The sequence below is a fragment of the Macrobrachium rosenbergii genome, chromosome 55, assembly GCF_040412425.1.
Source record: "Macrobrachium rosenbergii isolate ZJJX-2024 chromosome 55, ASM4041242v1, whole genome shotgun sequence".
NCBI lineage: Eukaryota > Metazoa > Arthropoda > Malacostraca > Decapoda > Palaemonidae > Macrobrachium > Macrobrachium rosenbergii.
The window spans coordinates 89561201-89578826 of record NC_089795.1 but is presented as its reverse complement, the minus strand read 5'-3'; the positions used below and the strand labels follow the sequence as shown (position 1 = coordinate 89578826).

General features: G+C 36.6%; 1 long non-coding RNA gene across 1 annotated transcript; it reads left to right on the top strand.

Moving 5' to 3' along the window:
* Positions 1-4519: 4519 nt before the first annotated feature.
* On the top strand, positions 4520-11983 carry LOC136835637 (uncharacterized). Its single transcript, XR_010852218.1, has 6 exons — positions 4520-4643; positions 8645-8717; positions 9495-9679; positions 9962-10957; positions 11240-11389; positions 11650-11983. It is a non-coding gene; the product is annotated as an uncharacterized lncRNA (long non-coding RNA).
* Positions 11984-17626: the final 5643 nt, after the last annotated feature.

The window sequence follows — 17626 nt, the reverse complement described above, 5'->3', positions numbered from 1 at the left end:
CGGGCGGTCGGAGGAAGGCGATGATCAACCGGGAAAGAACATCGGCGGTAGATGGCAGCTGAGAATCATCGTCAGGAGAGTCTGCAATATCAGCTGCGGCCAAGCGTTGCTCACAAGCCCTTACGTCGTGATTAGCGAGGCTCAACAGGAGATAGGCAGGACTTCGGTGCGTCGCAACCTGGCGAGCACCACGGCCGTCTTCAATCATCGCTTCGTCATCGACTGCGACGGGTGGGTCCCCACCTTCACTCTGGGGCTGATGGATGCGAAGCTGTTGGCCAAAGACGTGCCGCTGGGCCAACTCCGCATCGACGTGTCACGCCTTCCGGTACCTGGGAAGGCGCCCGGGGATGTGGACGTCTACGGGGCCTTGTATGAGGACGCCCCGAAGACGGTCAACTTGTACGAAGTCAAGGAGCGTTTCGCCTATTTCCCGAGGACGGTGTCGGGATATTTCCCCATCGTCGAGAAACAGTCGGGAGGGCATGCAGCGATCTCCGCAGAGGCGTTCGTCACCCTCCAACTCCTGACGGCCCAAGAAGCTCGCCGCAACCCCGTTCAGGAGGGTGCACCCGTCTTAGGACACCCGCTGAATAGGATGCCCACCTTGAAGGTCCCCGTGAGTAATACGGGGAATCCCATCGGCTTCTTCCTTCAAGAGGGCGTGGAGAAAATCAGGACCGCAGTCGCCGTCAGGATGTACATGAAACGCTTGTGGATATGGCTGGGCGCCCTCGCCGTCTTTCTGGGCCGGATGGTCGTCTACAGGCTGCTGACGACGAATGATCTTGGAAGGAAAGTCACAATATTTGCAGTCCTGGCTGCCCTGTCTCTCCCCGCCCAGTACATCCTTAGGCGGTGGTTCTTCGTGAAGCAGGTCCAGCGGGCTTAGGGGTTGGGATTAAGAAATCTTAGATGGGGCATTTTGTACAATTCTTGTTTCCTTTTTACATTATGTATTTGGGTACTTGACATAGCCCATTTTTTTTTTTTTACAGTAAAATAGGGATTTTCCTTTGACAAGTTTTTTCGTTACACTGTATATTTACTGTTTATTTTAAATATTGTGGACTTTAGGAGTTGTATATTTCCTAAATAAATATTATCTAATAAATGTATGGATGGTTTTCATTACTTTTCTTTTCTTTTTTTTGTTTTGCCACTCATAATTAGCATTCTTTGCTACAGAGGCAGTTATGCTTTACGTTAACGCGATTAATCAGTGGGGAATTCTCTCTCTCTCTCTCTCTCTCTCTCTCTCTCTCTCTCTCTCTCTCTCTCTCTCTCTCTCTCTCTCTCTCTCTCTCTCTCTCAGACTGAGTTAAACACGACAAAACGTCTTATAGCGATTTAAAATTATCCTCTCTCTCTCTCTCTCTCTCTCTCTCTCTCTCTCTCTCTCTCTCTCTCTCTCTCTCTCTCTCTCTCTCTCTCAGACTGAGTTAAACACGACAAAACGTCTTATAGCGTTATCTCTCTCTCTCTCTCTCTCTCTCTCTCTCTCTCTCTCTCTCTCTCTCTCAGACTGAGTTAAACACGACAGAACGTCTTATAGCTATTTAAAATTATTCTCTCTCTCTCTCTCTCTCTCTCTCTCTCTCTCTCTCTCTCTCTCTCTCTCTCTCTCTCTCTCTCTCTCTCTCTCTCTCAGACTGAGTTAAACACGACAGAACGTCTTATAGCTATTTAAAAATCCTCTCTCTCTCTCTCTCTCTCTCTCTCTCTCTCTCTCTCTCTCTCTCTCTCTCTCTCTCTCTCTCTCTCTCTCTCAGACTGAGTTAAACACGACAGAACGTCTTATAGCTATTTAAAATATCTCTCTCTCTCTCTCTCTCTCTCTCTCTCTCTCTCTCTCTCTCTCTCTCTCTCTCTCTCTCTCTCTCAGACTGAGTTAAACACGATAATCTCTCAGACTGAGTTAAACACGACAGAACGTCTTATAGTTATTTAAAATAATCTCTCTCTCTCTCTCTCTCTCTCTCTCTCTCTCTCTCTCTCTCTCTCTCTCTCTCTCTCTCTCTCTCTCTCTCAGACTGAGTTAAACACGACAGAACGTCTTATAGCGATTTAAAATCATTCTCTCTCTCTCTCTCTCTCTCTCTCTCTCTCTCTCTCTCTCTCTCTCTCTCTCTCTCTCTCTCTCTCAGACTGAGTTAAACAAGACAGAACGTCTTATAGCTATTTAAAAGATCTCTCTCTCTCTCTCTCTCTCTCTCTCTCTCTCTCTCTCTCTCTCTCTCTCTCTCTCTCTCTCTCTCTCTCAGACTGAGTTAAACACGACAGAACGCCTTATAGCGATTTAAAATCATTCTCTCTCTCTCTCTCTCTCTCTCTCTCTCTCTCTCTCAGACTGAGTTAAACACAACAGAACATCTTATAGCTATTTAAAGTTATCCTCTCTCTCTCTCTCTCTCTCTCTCTCTCTCTCTCTCTCTCTCTCTCTCTCTCTCTCTCTCTCTCTCTCTCAGACTGAGTTAAACACAACAGAACATCTTATAGCTATTTAAAGTTCTCTCTCTCTCTCTCTCTCTCTCTCAGACTGAGTTAAACACAACAGAACATCTTATAGCTATTTAAAGTTATCTCTCTCTCTCTCTCTCTCTCTCTCTCTCTCTCTCTCTCTCTCTCTCTCTCTCAGACTGAGTTAAACACGACAATCTCTCAGACTGAGTTAAACACGACAGAACGTCTTATAGATATTTAAAATTATCCTCTCTCTCTCTCTCTCTCTCTCTCTCTCTCTCTCTCTCTCTCTCTCTCTCTCTCTCTCTCTCTCTCTCAGACTGAGTTAAACAAGACAAAACGTCTTATAGCGATTTAAAATCATTCTCTCTCTCTCTCTCTCTCTCTCTCTCTCTCTCTCTCTCTCTCTCTCTCTCTCTCTCTCTCTCTCTCAGACTGAGTTAAACACGACAGAACGTCTTATAGCTATTTAAAATTATCCTCTCTCTCTCTCTCTCTCTCTCTCTCTCTCTCTCTCTCTCTCTCTCTCTCTCTCTCTCTCTCTCTCTCTCTCTCTCTCAGACTGAGTTAAACTCCTTATAGCGATTTAAAATCATTCTCTCTCTCTCTCTCTCTCTCTCTCTCTCTCTCTCTCTCTCTCTCTCTCTCTCTCTCTCAGACTGAGTTAAACACAACAGAACATCTTATAGCTATTTAAAGTTATCTCTCTCTCTCTCTCTCTCTCTCTCTCTCTCTCTCTCTCTCTCTCTCTCTCTCTCTCTCTCTCTCTCTCTCTCTCAGACTGAGTTAAACACAACAGAACATCTTATAGCTATTTAAAGTTATCTCTCTCTCTCTCTCTCTCAGACTGAGTTAAACACAACAGAACATCTTATAGCTATTTAAAGTTATCCTCTCTCTCTCTCTCTCTCTCTCTCTCTCTCTCTCTCTCTCTCTCTCTCTCTCTCTCTCTCAGACTGACTTTATTTTTGCAGACATGATTAATTGTAAGAAAATCCCGGTGTCTAAAAAAATATTTTCTACTTTTCAATGCATTTTGATAAAAACATTGAAAAAAATTTTAAATAATTTTTTATTCATTTAGAAATTCGTATGATATTACAAGCACTCGGTTGTAGTAAATGTTAATTCCCTGCTGATTATTCTCGTTACCGTAAAGCTTAATTGCCCCTGGAACAAAGAATGGTAGTGAGTTGCTAAACAACAAAGTAAATAAAACTGGAAAAGTAATGAGAACTCGTACATACATTTTTATTAAATAACATTAATTTAGAAACTGTACAACTCCTAACATACAAGATTTAAAATAAACAATAAGTATATATGTATATATATATATATATATATATATATATATATATATATATATATATATATATATATATATATATATTTTATATATTTTACAGTTTTCTTTTACAGAAAACTAAAAGACAGGACTCTTGCCTAGGCCTATACCAGATTGTCTGTATCACATGAAATATATATATATATATATATATATATATATATATATATATATATATATATATATATATATATATATATATATATATATATATATATATATATATATATATATATATTTTTTTTTTTTTATTGTATGACCTGGACTCAGAACGTCCTACGAATGCCCTGCAGACCTAACAATAAATTTAATCAATTTTTTTTTTTTTTCTTTTTTGATAAGTGGAATCTCTTTCTGTATTTCCCTTGACTTCCTATATATATGTGTGTGTGTGTGTGTGTGTGAAATCATGATGAATTTAATACTTCATTCGCATGAATTTATACTTTTTCAGTATTTCCATTCCTTCAAAATTTCTTTGTAAAGTCAAGAACTTAAAAAAATCTTTCATTCAACAGATTAAAGAATATTTGAGTCTTTTTTCCCAATAGAGGTCATTCCAAACGAAAACCTGGGCTAAGGAAAAATGGGATTCAGTATAGAGGGCGCTGCTTGTCACCCAAGGACACTAAAGCAAGCCAGGAAGTTTCTAGTTACCACTCCCCTTTTATGGTCCATGGTTTCTCCAAAGAAGAAATGCAGAGGTTCATTGAAAACTACAGCCATTTTTTGCCTTTGGTTACATATGTTGGAGTAACTTGATAAAATGTTTTTGTTGCTTGTGGTGTCTAAATTTTAATTTCAATTGGATTAGATATTCCTGCAAATGCTGGTAAGGTGATGAGATTTCTAGAATTTTGTAAGGTTGGTTTAGTGGCTACTGAAATTTGTGGTTTGAAAGGTTCTGAATAGTTGAAAATTCCTTGTTTTAAGTTAAAAAAATTATGGTGTTCAGTTATGTGGTTATGCAGGCTACTGAGTTCATAAGGAACTTGGTGTAACTGTTTCCCAAATATGACAGGGCCTAAATATTAAAAGGGATGCAATCATTTCAATTCAGTGCTCTTTAAGTATATCCTAGATGCGTTAATGAAGGAACTTTAGAGCCTAGTGTTTTAATGAAGGAACCTAAGTGCCAGATGTAAATGGATGTGCAGTAAAACGTAATATTACAATCGTGGTTTCAAGTATTTAGGTAACGTCTACTCCAGTGATTCCTCAAACTGGGTGCCGTGGCACCCTGGGGAGCCACAGACAGTGCCTAGGGGTGCCGCAAGATTGTCATGAATTCTATCTTGGCTAGAATCATTTCAATGAACATTTGTAAAAAAAAAAATTAAAAGATTGTAGAAGTCTTCATATAATTATCAGTGTCTACTCTAATATATTAACATATATATATGATATAGTATGGATGATAATTTTATACAATAAAACTTGTTTACTGATTACAGTTTTGCCGTATTAGCTATGGAGCTGTCCGAGGAGGGTGACAAGTCTGGATTTTATTAATTTTGACGTTTGCCTATGTTATTCATTTGCGAGTTAAACTTCAAAATCGTGTAAAGAATTTACAAGTAAGAAAAACCTATATTTTGTCGGCCGGCTGTAACTAAGCTGTCATTGATTTTGTTGAAGTAACTAAGCTGTCATTGACCTTTGAAGACTACACGACTTGTATTGCCTAACGTGGGGTAGGTCTAAGCCAGCATTCGCGGCAAGCCCCCACCCTCCATAGCTAATACGGCAAAATTGTAACCAGTAAACACCCTAAAAATACCAACATAACGTACCCTAGAGGTGTTTACTGGTTACAATTTTGCCATATTAGCTATGGAGGGAGGTGGGGGCTTGGGGGCGGCTTAGGTTAGGTACTTAAGTCGGAATGCCGGCTTAGACCTACCCAAAATATGACTTTAAAGGTAATTCAAGTCAGTGTAGTCAGTGATTTCAAAAGGTCAATTACAGTTTGGGGTTACACACACACTAGGGTGCCTAAAGATTGTCAAAATTTTATCTTTTAAATTCATTTCAGAGAACATTTGTAAAAAAATTAATATTGCAAAACGCCATATAATTATCAGTCTACTCACATATATATATATATATATAGTATGGATAATTTTATAGAATTAAGTTAATTCATGCAATATGGTGGGATGGTGAAGAAAGGGTGTCACGGTGATGATTACATTAGTTAGGGTGCCATCACTGGAAGAGATTGAGAACCACCAAGAGACACTGATGTCTTAAGTTTTTTAAATTTCTTAAAAGAATGCTGCCACGGCCTTTTTGATTCTCGCCAGTTGCCGACTGGAATACTTACAGTATATTGTGTATGTTTTTGTCTTTTGTTTATGCTTTTGTTAAATACCATCTTTTAAACGGCCTTTATTTTGCATTTAAACTGGTGGTTGCCAGGCTAGTGTGCTGCGGTAGTAATCTGCAATTTTACCGTTTTTTAAACAGCCTCCATCTTGCATTTAAACTGGTAATTGCCAGGCTAGTGCTGCGGTAGTAGTCTGCAATTTTACCATTTTTTAAATGGCCTCCATTTTGCATTCAGTTAGGCTAGTGCGCCACGGCAGTAGTCTGCAATTTTACCATTTTTTAAGTGGCCTCCTCCATTTTGCATTCTAACTGGTAGTTGCCAGGCTAGTGCACTGCGGTAGTAGTCTGCAATTTTACCATTTTTTAAATGGCCTCGGCATTCAGTTAGGCTGCAATTTTACAGTTTTTAAATGGCCTCCTCCATTTTGCATTCTAACTGGTAGTTGCCAGGCTAGTGCACTGCGGTAGTAGTCTGCAATTTTACCGAATACCATCTTGTTCAGTAATTTTGTTAGTTTTCATTTTTTGTGGCCTCCTCCAAAACTAGATTCAGGAGGCAATTTTCATCAAGGCATTGTTAGGCTGGAGTTTGATTTTATCATTTTTAAGTGGCCTCTCCATTTTGCATTCTAAAGTTGCCAGGCTAGTGATTGGTAGTAGTCTGCAATTTTACCGAATAATCTTGTTCAGTAATTAGTTTTGTTGGGAAAACTAGATTCAGGGTCATCAAGGCCATGGAGTTTATGATAAATACAAATTCAGGATTAGTTTTTGCAGATTGGATATTTTTTGCAAGTGGCGGGGAAATACAATCCTAGATTACAAATGCCTTTTAATACAAGTAATGAATAGTTTGTTTGTTCCATGAATAGTGGATCGTTTTTATGGTTCCATAAAATCACGATAAATTAGTTATGGCTAAAGAGGAATAAAGTTGTCTATAATCTTGTTCAGCTGTATGGCAAAGGCTGTTGGAACAGGTCTGTATCCAGAATTGGTTTTGTTTGAAGGTATGAGCATAATGGAATATTGGAATTCAGAGGATCCTTTCATAATATTGCCAGTAAGTTTTATTAAACTTCCCTTTTTAATCTATAACTTCAGTGGCGTTTATATTATTATAGTAATTTTTTTTTCTTAACAGAACATTGACGATTATGAAGACAACAGGTATTTTTGAATTTCATATGACCAATTAGGAGTGTCCATAAATGTTAAGCTTGCTTGGATTGTCCTAAAATCTAATAAATTTTGTCAAACTACGTGATGCTACAGGGAGTAAAAATAAATCTGTCGCCTCAGTATTGTATATTTGTAAGATCAACAGCAGTAAACGACATGGACCTATGGTTATCAGGCCTGGTGCAAATTCCTGATCGCACCAGCCCCAGGTTTTTACCATGCCCCTAGGTTAGGTTAGGTTAGGTTAGATTAGATTAGGTTAAATAAGTAACCTTAAAGCAATTTGGTTGTGGGAAACTGATTATTTTCAAGAAAGTTCTATGGTTAGTTGTTTTAGGATATGGTGTCCCACTTTTTCTCTTGGTGCATTTTCCCAAGATGTAACATTACCAGGACCTTTCCCCTGAAAAAAAGCTGGATCCATTTTCTTGAAATTGATCTCTGTTTCCCCACCCAAATTTTCTTAAATGTAATGATCTAACCTAACTAACCCAACCTAACTACCTAACCTAGATGTAATGATCTAACCTAACCTAACCTAACCTAACCTACCTAACCTAACCTAACCTAACCTAAGCTAAGCTAGGGAATGCAAAAAAACTGATGCTGATGCAATACTAGCATACATCTCGGGAATTTGCATCCCTGGTAACAAGTCATAAATCATCAAGTGACAGTATACAGTAATAGTAATGTAACATCAGAATACTTTGGGAGTTTTGTAAGATCAGTACACAGCTCACATTTTAAAACTGGTACTTTAGATCCAAGGAAGTAATGTATCCAAGGTCCTTTGGGTAATTTCTGGACAGTGTAAAAATCTGTTTATTGAATATACTAGTTTCTAAGTTTTCCAGCATATATGACAGCATTGTCATGATTTGAACTGCATGGTTTTTGATCCATAATTTTCAAACCAAGGCCAAGAGAAACAAGGTCTTCCCAATGGGTGGAGTCGCCTCCCACCTGGGGTAACAAAGTAGGCGATGACGTATCTTAGAGATACCTGCTTATTACAGCAATTCACCTGCTAACGCAATAAGGAGGTAGACGTGGGGGATTTGGGAGGAAGTGAGCAGACCTTCTCTCTCTTGGCCTTGGTTCGAACAAGAAACCAGCCTGGCAGGTTTCAACAGTTTGGTTTTTAGCGTTCTTAGTTTTTAATGTATTTTACTGAGTTTTGCTTTAAGACAATGAATAGTAATTGGTATGAAGTACCTTATGAACTCTGGACATAGTCTAAGATACATAAAGTTACATAGTTGACATTCTGAAATGCATTATAAAAAGATTCTAATGACTTTTCTCATTTCCTTCCAGGTGCTGACTTCTTACCTGGAAAAGGAACTAAGACTGCTGGAAGTCTGGAAATGGCCCTGCACTCACACAAAAGGTAATGTATCAGTGTGGAATAACAGCAGTTTTGATTGACAGCTTTTAACCATACGACAACCCATTATGGGGTAGAGGATAACAGTAAACCTCAACATTGTGATTATCTTTTTGTTCTTTGGTGTGCAGTAGTTTGGTATAAGAATTCTGAAGTATTTTAGGCTTCAGGTTTTGTAGTACTGAGGTTATATAGCACTGTCGTTTTATACGAATTCTGCATAGATTTCTGAACCCAAAGGTCAGGTGAAATGTTAACGTATGCAACAGAGGGATATAGAAGAAAAAATAAAGTTAAATTATTAGTTTTTAATAAGCTGGGTTAATTATGTTTAATGTGTCTGAGCAAAAACAGTGAAATTATTAGTTTTAATAGGCTGGATTAATTATATTTAATGTGTTTATGAGCAAAAAAGTGAAATTATTAGTTTTAATAGGCTAGATTATGTGCTTATGAGCAAAACACTGAAATTATTAGTTGTAATAGGCTATACTAATTACATTTAATGTGCTTACGAGCAGGAAAGTGACCATGCATTGTGTTCGTTTCCCAGTAAAACGAAGTCTTTTGAATGTTTTAAGTTAATCTCCCACGGCCATAATCATCATTGACAGTTCCTAAACTGTTTTGCTCTTTATTACCTTAATAATTATGGTGTCCCTCTACGAGAAAGAAATAACATTTGTAGCAGTACTTGCATAGATATTTCGAACAGGAGTTTCGAAGCAGCACACTATTTTAAGTGGTGCATTTTGATAGTGACTGATTCCCTCTTTTCAGGATTAAGGTGAAGGACTATAATAATGAAACAAATCGCCTCAGTAAGAAAGTGCGGGTATGAATTTTGGCCTGCAGAAAAATCCTAGTCATGGAGTAGGATGAAATTTTGCTGGCAAAAATTACTTTAACTTAAGGAGAGATTTTGGACTACTAACTTCAGATAAATATAGCCTGAGTAAACAAGGGTAAGTATATTAGATAAGCAATTCTTAAATGATTGAAAAAGTGCCTTACTTCTGAAATTTTCGAAATTTCCGACTGTATTCTTAATCTTACGAACTGACTGTTGTATCACATTCATGTTGAAGTATATACTTTTCTCATTACTTTTAACAGTGTCAGATTATATTGACTGAAAAGTAACTGGAGTTTCCGATATAGGTTTCCAAAACAGGTTTCCTCTAGGGTATATTCACGAAATCAGGGCAGAGCAACTTGGTTTTGAAATATCTCAAATTTCTTTCCAGACAGAAAATATCACCATCCTGAAGGCAAATGTTACAAATTTGGTTGAGGAGTGAAGTCAGTTCCGAACAACATGTGTTTTAGACACCGTTTTACTGGGTGGCAAAGCAGGCCTCGATTATCCTAGAAAACTTTGTACATTCTAAATTTAGTGGTTTTCTGGTTTTCATATATTATGATGGAAATTATATCCCAGTTAACACAAAAGGTCATGCTGCACCTGCAAAGGCTTATTACCTGCAAGAACATGCATAAAAATCTCTTGATCTTCAGCTCATAACTTGGCAGTTTAAACAGTTCACTGCAGTCTGTGAGAACTGTAGAGCTATGCCACTTGTACCTTGTTTGATTTGTCTATGTTCCTGGTGATTTGGAAGAGACGAGGCACCAGGTTTGACAGCTTTTTCGTGTGGATAGCTAGCTGTTAGTACCAAAGCAGTACACATAAGAGACTATAGCAATAAAAGGTCCTGCTGGCAAGGGGAAACATCATTATCTCTTATATGGCATCCCATCTCTGGTACAGTTACTAAGGAATTACATAGCTGTGAATGAAAAAAAGGCCTTACATTTGAGGATGTGGTAAACAGTTTTAAAGTTGGAGTAAATATTAATGCAAAATCATGGAACTGGCCCAAACTCCTCTAAGGAAAGTTTTCACCAAGACAGGCTTTTAAGAGGACAGCTTTCATCATGGACTAACATAAAACATCCACTGAAGCTTGAGAGGAGAAACAGTACATCACAGCGGACCTCGTTATCGTACAGTACTAGGATGCCAAAAAGTTTCAGTAGACCCAACAACAGCACAGCACAGAGGAGTTCATTATCGTGCAGTACCACTATACCAAAAAGTTTCAGTAGAACCAACAACAGCACAGCACAGCACAGAGGAACTCATTACCGTGCAGCACCAGGATGCCAAAGTTTCAAGAGACCCAACACTACGTCTGCAATAGGAGAAAACTAGTTATGGTTATCAGGAATAGCTCGAAAAGGTGAGAGTGACTCAATTTCTTAAGCATTTAAATTTCATGGCTTAAATAAATTGACACTCAGTCTGTAAACTGTAGAATCCCTAGTTTAAGATATTAATGTAATGATTCTGTTGCTTCTCTGAAAATTGTCTGGACAAGAAACACAATATTGGACATCGGAATAAGTTTTAACATTCTAGTTATAAGAATATCTGATCATTTCTCAACATAACAATGTCTTCATGATTTTGTAATTCATATTTTCTCTGTACAAACGACTAACTGATGAAAAATGTATCACAGATGATCTTCGACGGGACTGCTGCTGGTCAGAAGGGTTGAATTTTGACTGCTACTGGTCAGCAGGGTTGAATTTTGATTACTGAATTCTGAACAGCAGCTGAGAGACTCAAGCTTTTGTGAATTATTGCTGGCCTAGGAATCTCGAATAATGTAAGTAGCACTATGAGAGACTTCAAGTTTAGGCTATAGAAAGTGCGGTGAATAAAGTCATATTCTGCAATAAGTTTTACTACACTCTACAAAAAACCTGAAACTCATAAACTTGACATGCTTTGACAGTTCTCAGTTTATCTTCATGCCCTGGTAAAATGGTTATAAACAGTTGAATAAGAACAGTCAAACTGGATGAGCTCTAGATCTGTCACTAATTGAGCAACATCATAGAATTCATTTTTTTTTTTTATTTCCAGGAACTGACATCTTGCTGGCAAGAGGATATTAAACAGCAGTAACCCCGTGTACTGTTCCAGTCTTCCATTCATCAAAGAAACTGCCTTTGGTGTCTTCAGTAATTCTGAGAAGGCATGTTCTACAGCACTCACTGAAGAAGGCATATTCTACAGCACTCACTGAAGAAGGCATATTCTGCAGCACTCACTGAAGAAGACACTCCACAGCACCCACTGAAGAAGACATAATTTATTGTACCCATAGTTTCAGAGCATGAAAGGAAATGGTGCACTCAAAGGACTTATATTCCTTCGACTAACAACATATCTTGCTGCACAGACTTAAGTGATCCCATGAGATTCTGACTTCATCTTGAACCAGTTGCTATGTCTCCATGAACTCCTTAACACCTACAGCAAAACCGTGAAGACTTATTTAAAAAAAAATTCATTTTTATAAATGGTGTTAACTAATGGGTAACATTATTCTCATTAGCATTCTTAGCATTAAAGACACTAAAAGTATCAACCAAACCTGACTGTAAAAGCACAAAGCTGGCAGACATCTTAAAATGAAGAATTATTTGAAATATGAACATTTCCCCTTTTTTCGTGCAACAAACTGTACATTTTGTATTTTAGCATTTGACGTAAACCCACATTTAACAGCTGTCGTGTGCACCATTTTCAATCATTTCTGGTTATTTAAGTGTTTAAAACAGCCGATAAATCTCGTATTTCTGATAGATGGTTTAACTTGTTCAACATATTAACTTAAGTACATCAATCTTAGTCACTCCTTTTTGTAATTTTTTTTAAGTAGGCATTCCCTAAGTGGAGGTATCATTTGGGTTCATTATTGAAAAGGCCTATAGTATAGTAGAGTATATCCAGCAGGAGAGTGAATATTTAATTTTGATATTTTTAAGTGATATTTAGAATTTGAGTTTGATAGTCAGAATTTGTCTGATATTCAAAATTATTGTTATTTGGAATTTGATATCCAGCATTTGTTTGAAATACAGAATTTGAGTCTGATATTAATACTTTTTGAGTTGTAAAATTCAGTTATGAGTTAGAAATTCTATTTTTGAGTTTGATATATTAATTTTTGAGTCTTAGAATTCGGTAATGAGTTAGAAATTCAATTTTTGAGTTTATTAATAATTTTCGAGTTGTAAATTCAGTTGATTTAGAATTTCAATTTTTGAGTAATAATAATTTTCGAGTTGTAAATTCAATTATGAGTTAAATTCAATTTTTGAGTTTGGTGTTTAGATATTTTTTGGGAACAAATAGATTTTGATATTCAGAACTTTTTTTTTCTATAAATTTAGTACTCAAAATTTGTCTTGGCTTTAGTTCTCAAGCAAGTTCCGTTCCATAGTTGGTTTTTGCATGACGTCCTATGTTTTTTAGTATTTGATTGAATGAACTGAATCAATTTTTGAGTCAGTTTCAGTATAACTGGTTTTTCTTATAAGGAACACATCATGCTAAGACCACTTTAGTAGGCCTGCTGCCAAAATTTTGACCCTTTCAAAAAAAAGTGACTTAAGAGATTACTGTTACTACAAATTGTGGAGTGAAAATTACAGGATTAATTATTTTTGTATGTTTTCACTTTCGACTTTAGCTTAATATAGAAATTTTTCATTTTATTTTACTTTAAATGGCTTTTCGTAAGTTTGAAGTTTCCAGGTGATTAGAATCTCCCCATAAAACATTTCATCATGATTTGCAGCTTAATTTTTCGCATCTTACTATAGCTGTGTGTGTAATTATTTGGATGGTTAAATTATTCAGCATCCTAATTTAGCTTATCCTCGAAATTGCAGTACAGTATAGAACATTTCTCAATCAGTTTCGTGAATGAAATTTGCAGCAAACTTGATTTAATCTGGACTGTGTAAGTGACCAGCAAATTTGAATTGAATGCATCAGACATTTCTATTTTATAAACGTAGTGAAGTCTATATAATGTTATCAAGTTTAATTTTTTTTCTATAAGGATAAACAAACTGACATTACTACAAAGCTATTTAAATCTCGTTGAAACGATTAGTTTCGTCCATTTTTTATAAGTGCCAATGTCGTGTTAAAGCACCTTTTTTCTGTAAGTTCTTAATATTTTTACCCCCTTTTTTTCCTTAGTTCACTGGTCCGCCTGTCTTTACTCATAATCTTGCGCCCAATCTTGTTTCCATATTTTTTGAACTATTGCCAAGCCCTGATAGTTTCCATATATTTTGAAGTATTGCCAAGCCCTGATAATTTTCACTCCAAGTTTGTATTTTTCGCTGAAAGAGACACTACATTCGGTATTTTATCTGGAACACAGAGGTTTTAAGAGATTGTAGCAGTAACTGAATTTGACACACTACAAGGCAGTGTTTGCAATATGTTCCATTATATTACTGTAGCGTTTAGTTATTGAGTCAACATGTAAATATAACAATCGTAAAGTAATAACCCTTTTCTGGAAGGAACTTTTTGAGTTTGCCGTCAGTAATTTTTTTACAATCTTATTCGATTAAACAGGGCAGTGATTTACTTACTGCGGTTTTAGAGGGAGGCAGTGTATTTACAAGCTAAATTCTTGCTTGTAAATATTTCAGATAAAAAGTCAATGTAGTGTTGACAATTTATTCCCCTTAGTTACACCAAGTAACTGCCACTGAAGTATGTAGGTAGTGGAGTTATTTAAAATCTAAGTATATCTTTCAGTACAATTAAAAGAACTAGTAATCTCAACCCATTTATTATAGCTGAAATATTAACATGTTAAGTTTCTTGAAAATTTCATTCCAGTGTTTGATGGAATGGGTCAAATTATATTTAATCTTGAAATCTCATAATGTATGTTCCAGATAAAATTGCTTGTATTGTAAAAAGATGTGTAATTTGTTGTATTTTTATGTATTTTCTGTATTTCTGTGAAATGCACAAGAGAACTTCTGTAAGAAACTTTGAGGAATTGCATATTGCTCTCACTGTGCCCTCTGAGAATAGTTACACAACATAACAGAAGCGTGTAATCCATTATGAGAGAGAGAGAGAGAGAGAGAGAGAGAGGGGGTGGGGCGTGCAGTGTGCATTTGTCGTACTGGGTAATTAAAAAGATTTCTTGGAAGGATTCAATCAATGCAATGGCTCCTTTGATCTTAGATCAAAAGGAATCGCTACTTGCCCTTGGGACTGAACGAAATCATTTCTAATCTGTCTTGTTAGAATTTTTCTTCGCCTCTTCTTATTGTCTTGTTATAGTGCTGTTGCTTTAATACAGGTATTAGGTAACCCCCATTCTTCCAGTCATAATGACATTAACGATCTAGTGTCTATATGTTATTCGTTTACTGCCAAAACTTCCTTTCTTTTTTCGACATGTTGCATCGCTTCTGAGTTGTTGCCGAACTTTGAAAAAATCCATTCCAAAATACTGTATCTTAATTTGTACCAGAATTGTTGCTGATCTCTTAAATAATTCAGTTTTGCAAGTTAATTGTAATCATTACCTTTCTAATGCTGCAATTTTTTTTGGTAGTATGCAAAGTTCTAACATAAGTTCCATCAAGTATAAAATGATCAACTCTATTTCCCTTTTGTTACTCCCAACATTTAAACGTTAGTTTCCATAATCCCAAACATCTGCTCACTTATCTCATCCCACAATGTTTGAGAGAGGTCCTAGTTGGTCCTAGATAAGTTTGGTAAAGATCATACGGAATATAGTGGTGTTTCTCAGTAGTTGAAGGCTTTGGATGTATAGCTTTCCTTGACTTTATGATGCTGCCAATACCCCATGGATATGTCATTTCTCTCTCTGCCTTCAGGCCATTAGATAATTGGATATTTATATGAGCTAGTGTCTTTCATGTTTCAGTAGTTCAGCTGATATGAAATACAGTTTAGATGTTTTTTTTTTTATTCATCCATTCTGACAGGGTCCTCTACATAGTCCCTTTTGCAGATGTTCCATCGTCCTAACTGTTACCACCTGTTGTTTGACAGTTCCATTCGGTCTCTGACGAGCTTTCACTTATAAATTAAGATCAAAACTTGTAATGAACTTTTATGTTCTACAGTGTCCCTATCAAGCTTGTCTCTATTTTTGAATGCAATAGGTTTCTTTTACTGCAGTTGTCTTAGTTTAATAGAAGTCTCCTAGTTGAAGTAAAATCTTAATTCCATTTTTAATTTTGCCAGTACCTTTGTCCTTCATAAATTTTGTGAATTCCTGAAATAGCAACTTGTGTGTGTTTGTGTATCGTGGAGTGCTTTGTAGTCTAGAAAGCTGAACAAAAGTGCCTTTTGCATGGGTGTGTTATTTGTTTTGCAGGAATATTTCTCCTAAGCCACCAACTGACCCTGTTACATGTGATGCTATTGCTGTTGTTAAAATCTTAATGGCTCTAAGTATGAAGCAAAAACTAATACTACTAAGTTAAATCCTCGGAGGGCTAAATGAAAAGCAAGAGTATTTTTGTAAGTTTCTTACCATCTTAATGTTAATTCATTCAGTGACTTACAGTACAGAAGTTCTCTCAAGCATTTATATGTGAACCTCAAACATTCATTGTACTTTTGAAAGATTTACAAATAAAGTGAACCAACTCCACTGAGTCAGCACTACAGCAACTCGGGGAGGCGAGTGAGCGTTCTCAGCAGAAGGCAGTCAAAAAGGCACGTGTCTTGTCGCCTGTCCATTTGAGAAGAGGCACCGAACTCGAGACTTGTAAACAGAAGTCCAAGTTTTAAAATATCTGGTTGTTCAGAGACAGGAGGATAAGTCTTCCTCTCGTCCTTGTGATTGTCTTTTCAAATATACTAGTTTATCTTTGCCATTGGTGGGGAACTAGCTTGTTTTCTACTTGTGATGTACTAGAAAGGGATTATTTTTATTTTGAATGATGTTCGGATATTCAGTAAGCTATGAAAGAGTCGACAATTGTAATAATATGTTGGAGTCTGTATTTTTGCCACGGTGTTCATTGCCTGTCAGGCGTTTTTCCTCAGTTGGCGAAGTTATATGTAACAGTAATTTTGCTTAGTTTGCGCTCGTCCAGAATAACTTTTGAGTAATGGCGAAAAGTTATAGTGAAGCTGTACAACTTATTGAAAGAAAACTGGCCTGACCTCTTTGGATTACACTAACTTGGAAATAACTTGCTTCCTGGGAAGCCCTTAAAGTTTTGTCTAGAGCAGCCTAAGTTTCTTTTAAACCTAGAGATCTTTTTGTGAAACTTTGCAATGGTATTGGTTAAGCCTGAGGTAAATGTATTTATGAACGTTTATTGTAAGGATGGAATAATTCTGAGGTTTGAAACAGTATCAGATATCCTCCACATATTGATGTTATTTACACAGTTCTTGGAAAATCATTTTGCTTCGTTTTCAAAGAGGCAATTGATGACAGCTGTTGAAAGTAGACGTATTTATACTCTTGCCAGTTGCTTAATAAAATAAATAACTGTCCCTCCCCTTTTGCTAAGAAAACCAGTCTTCCATAAATCTTGCATTGTGGTACTTTTGGTTACATTTTGGGGTCCGTGGGCCTCCCGAAAAGGGGGAACCAGCTTGTGTCGTAAACGTGACTTCTTGTCTTGATTTTCTTCCATCTTTTGTAATTGAAATAAAGAAGGGATAGAGCACCACAAATAGGCACCTTTAGAGACCGCTGTATAATAGATTCATTTGCATTCCATAGAACTGAAAGGTAATTAACGGAATATAGTATAGATATATTAAAGAAATCGCTATGATATATTTAAAATGGTTAAGATAGGGTCAGAACTTGATTGAATATAAATAATAAATATAATAAGTAATTCTGGGTTTAAACGTTTACTTTAAGAAACTGCGTATTTTACCATTTTATCAGTAAAAAGTGGGTGTTAGAAGTATTTGCGAGTTTATGCACAAATAGAAATGTGTGGAATTGCAATGTTTCAGCAGTCCAAGTAACAATTACAATATTTTCCACAGTTCAGCATTTATC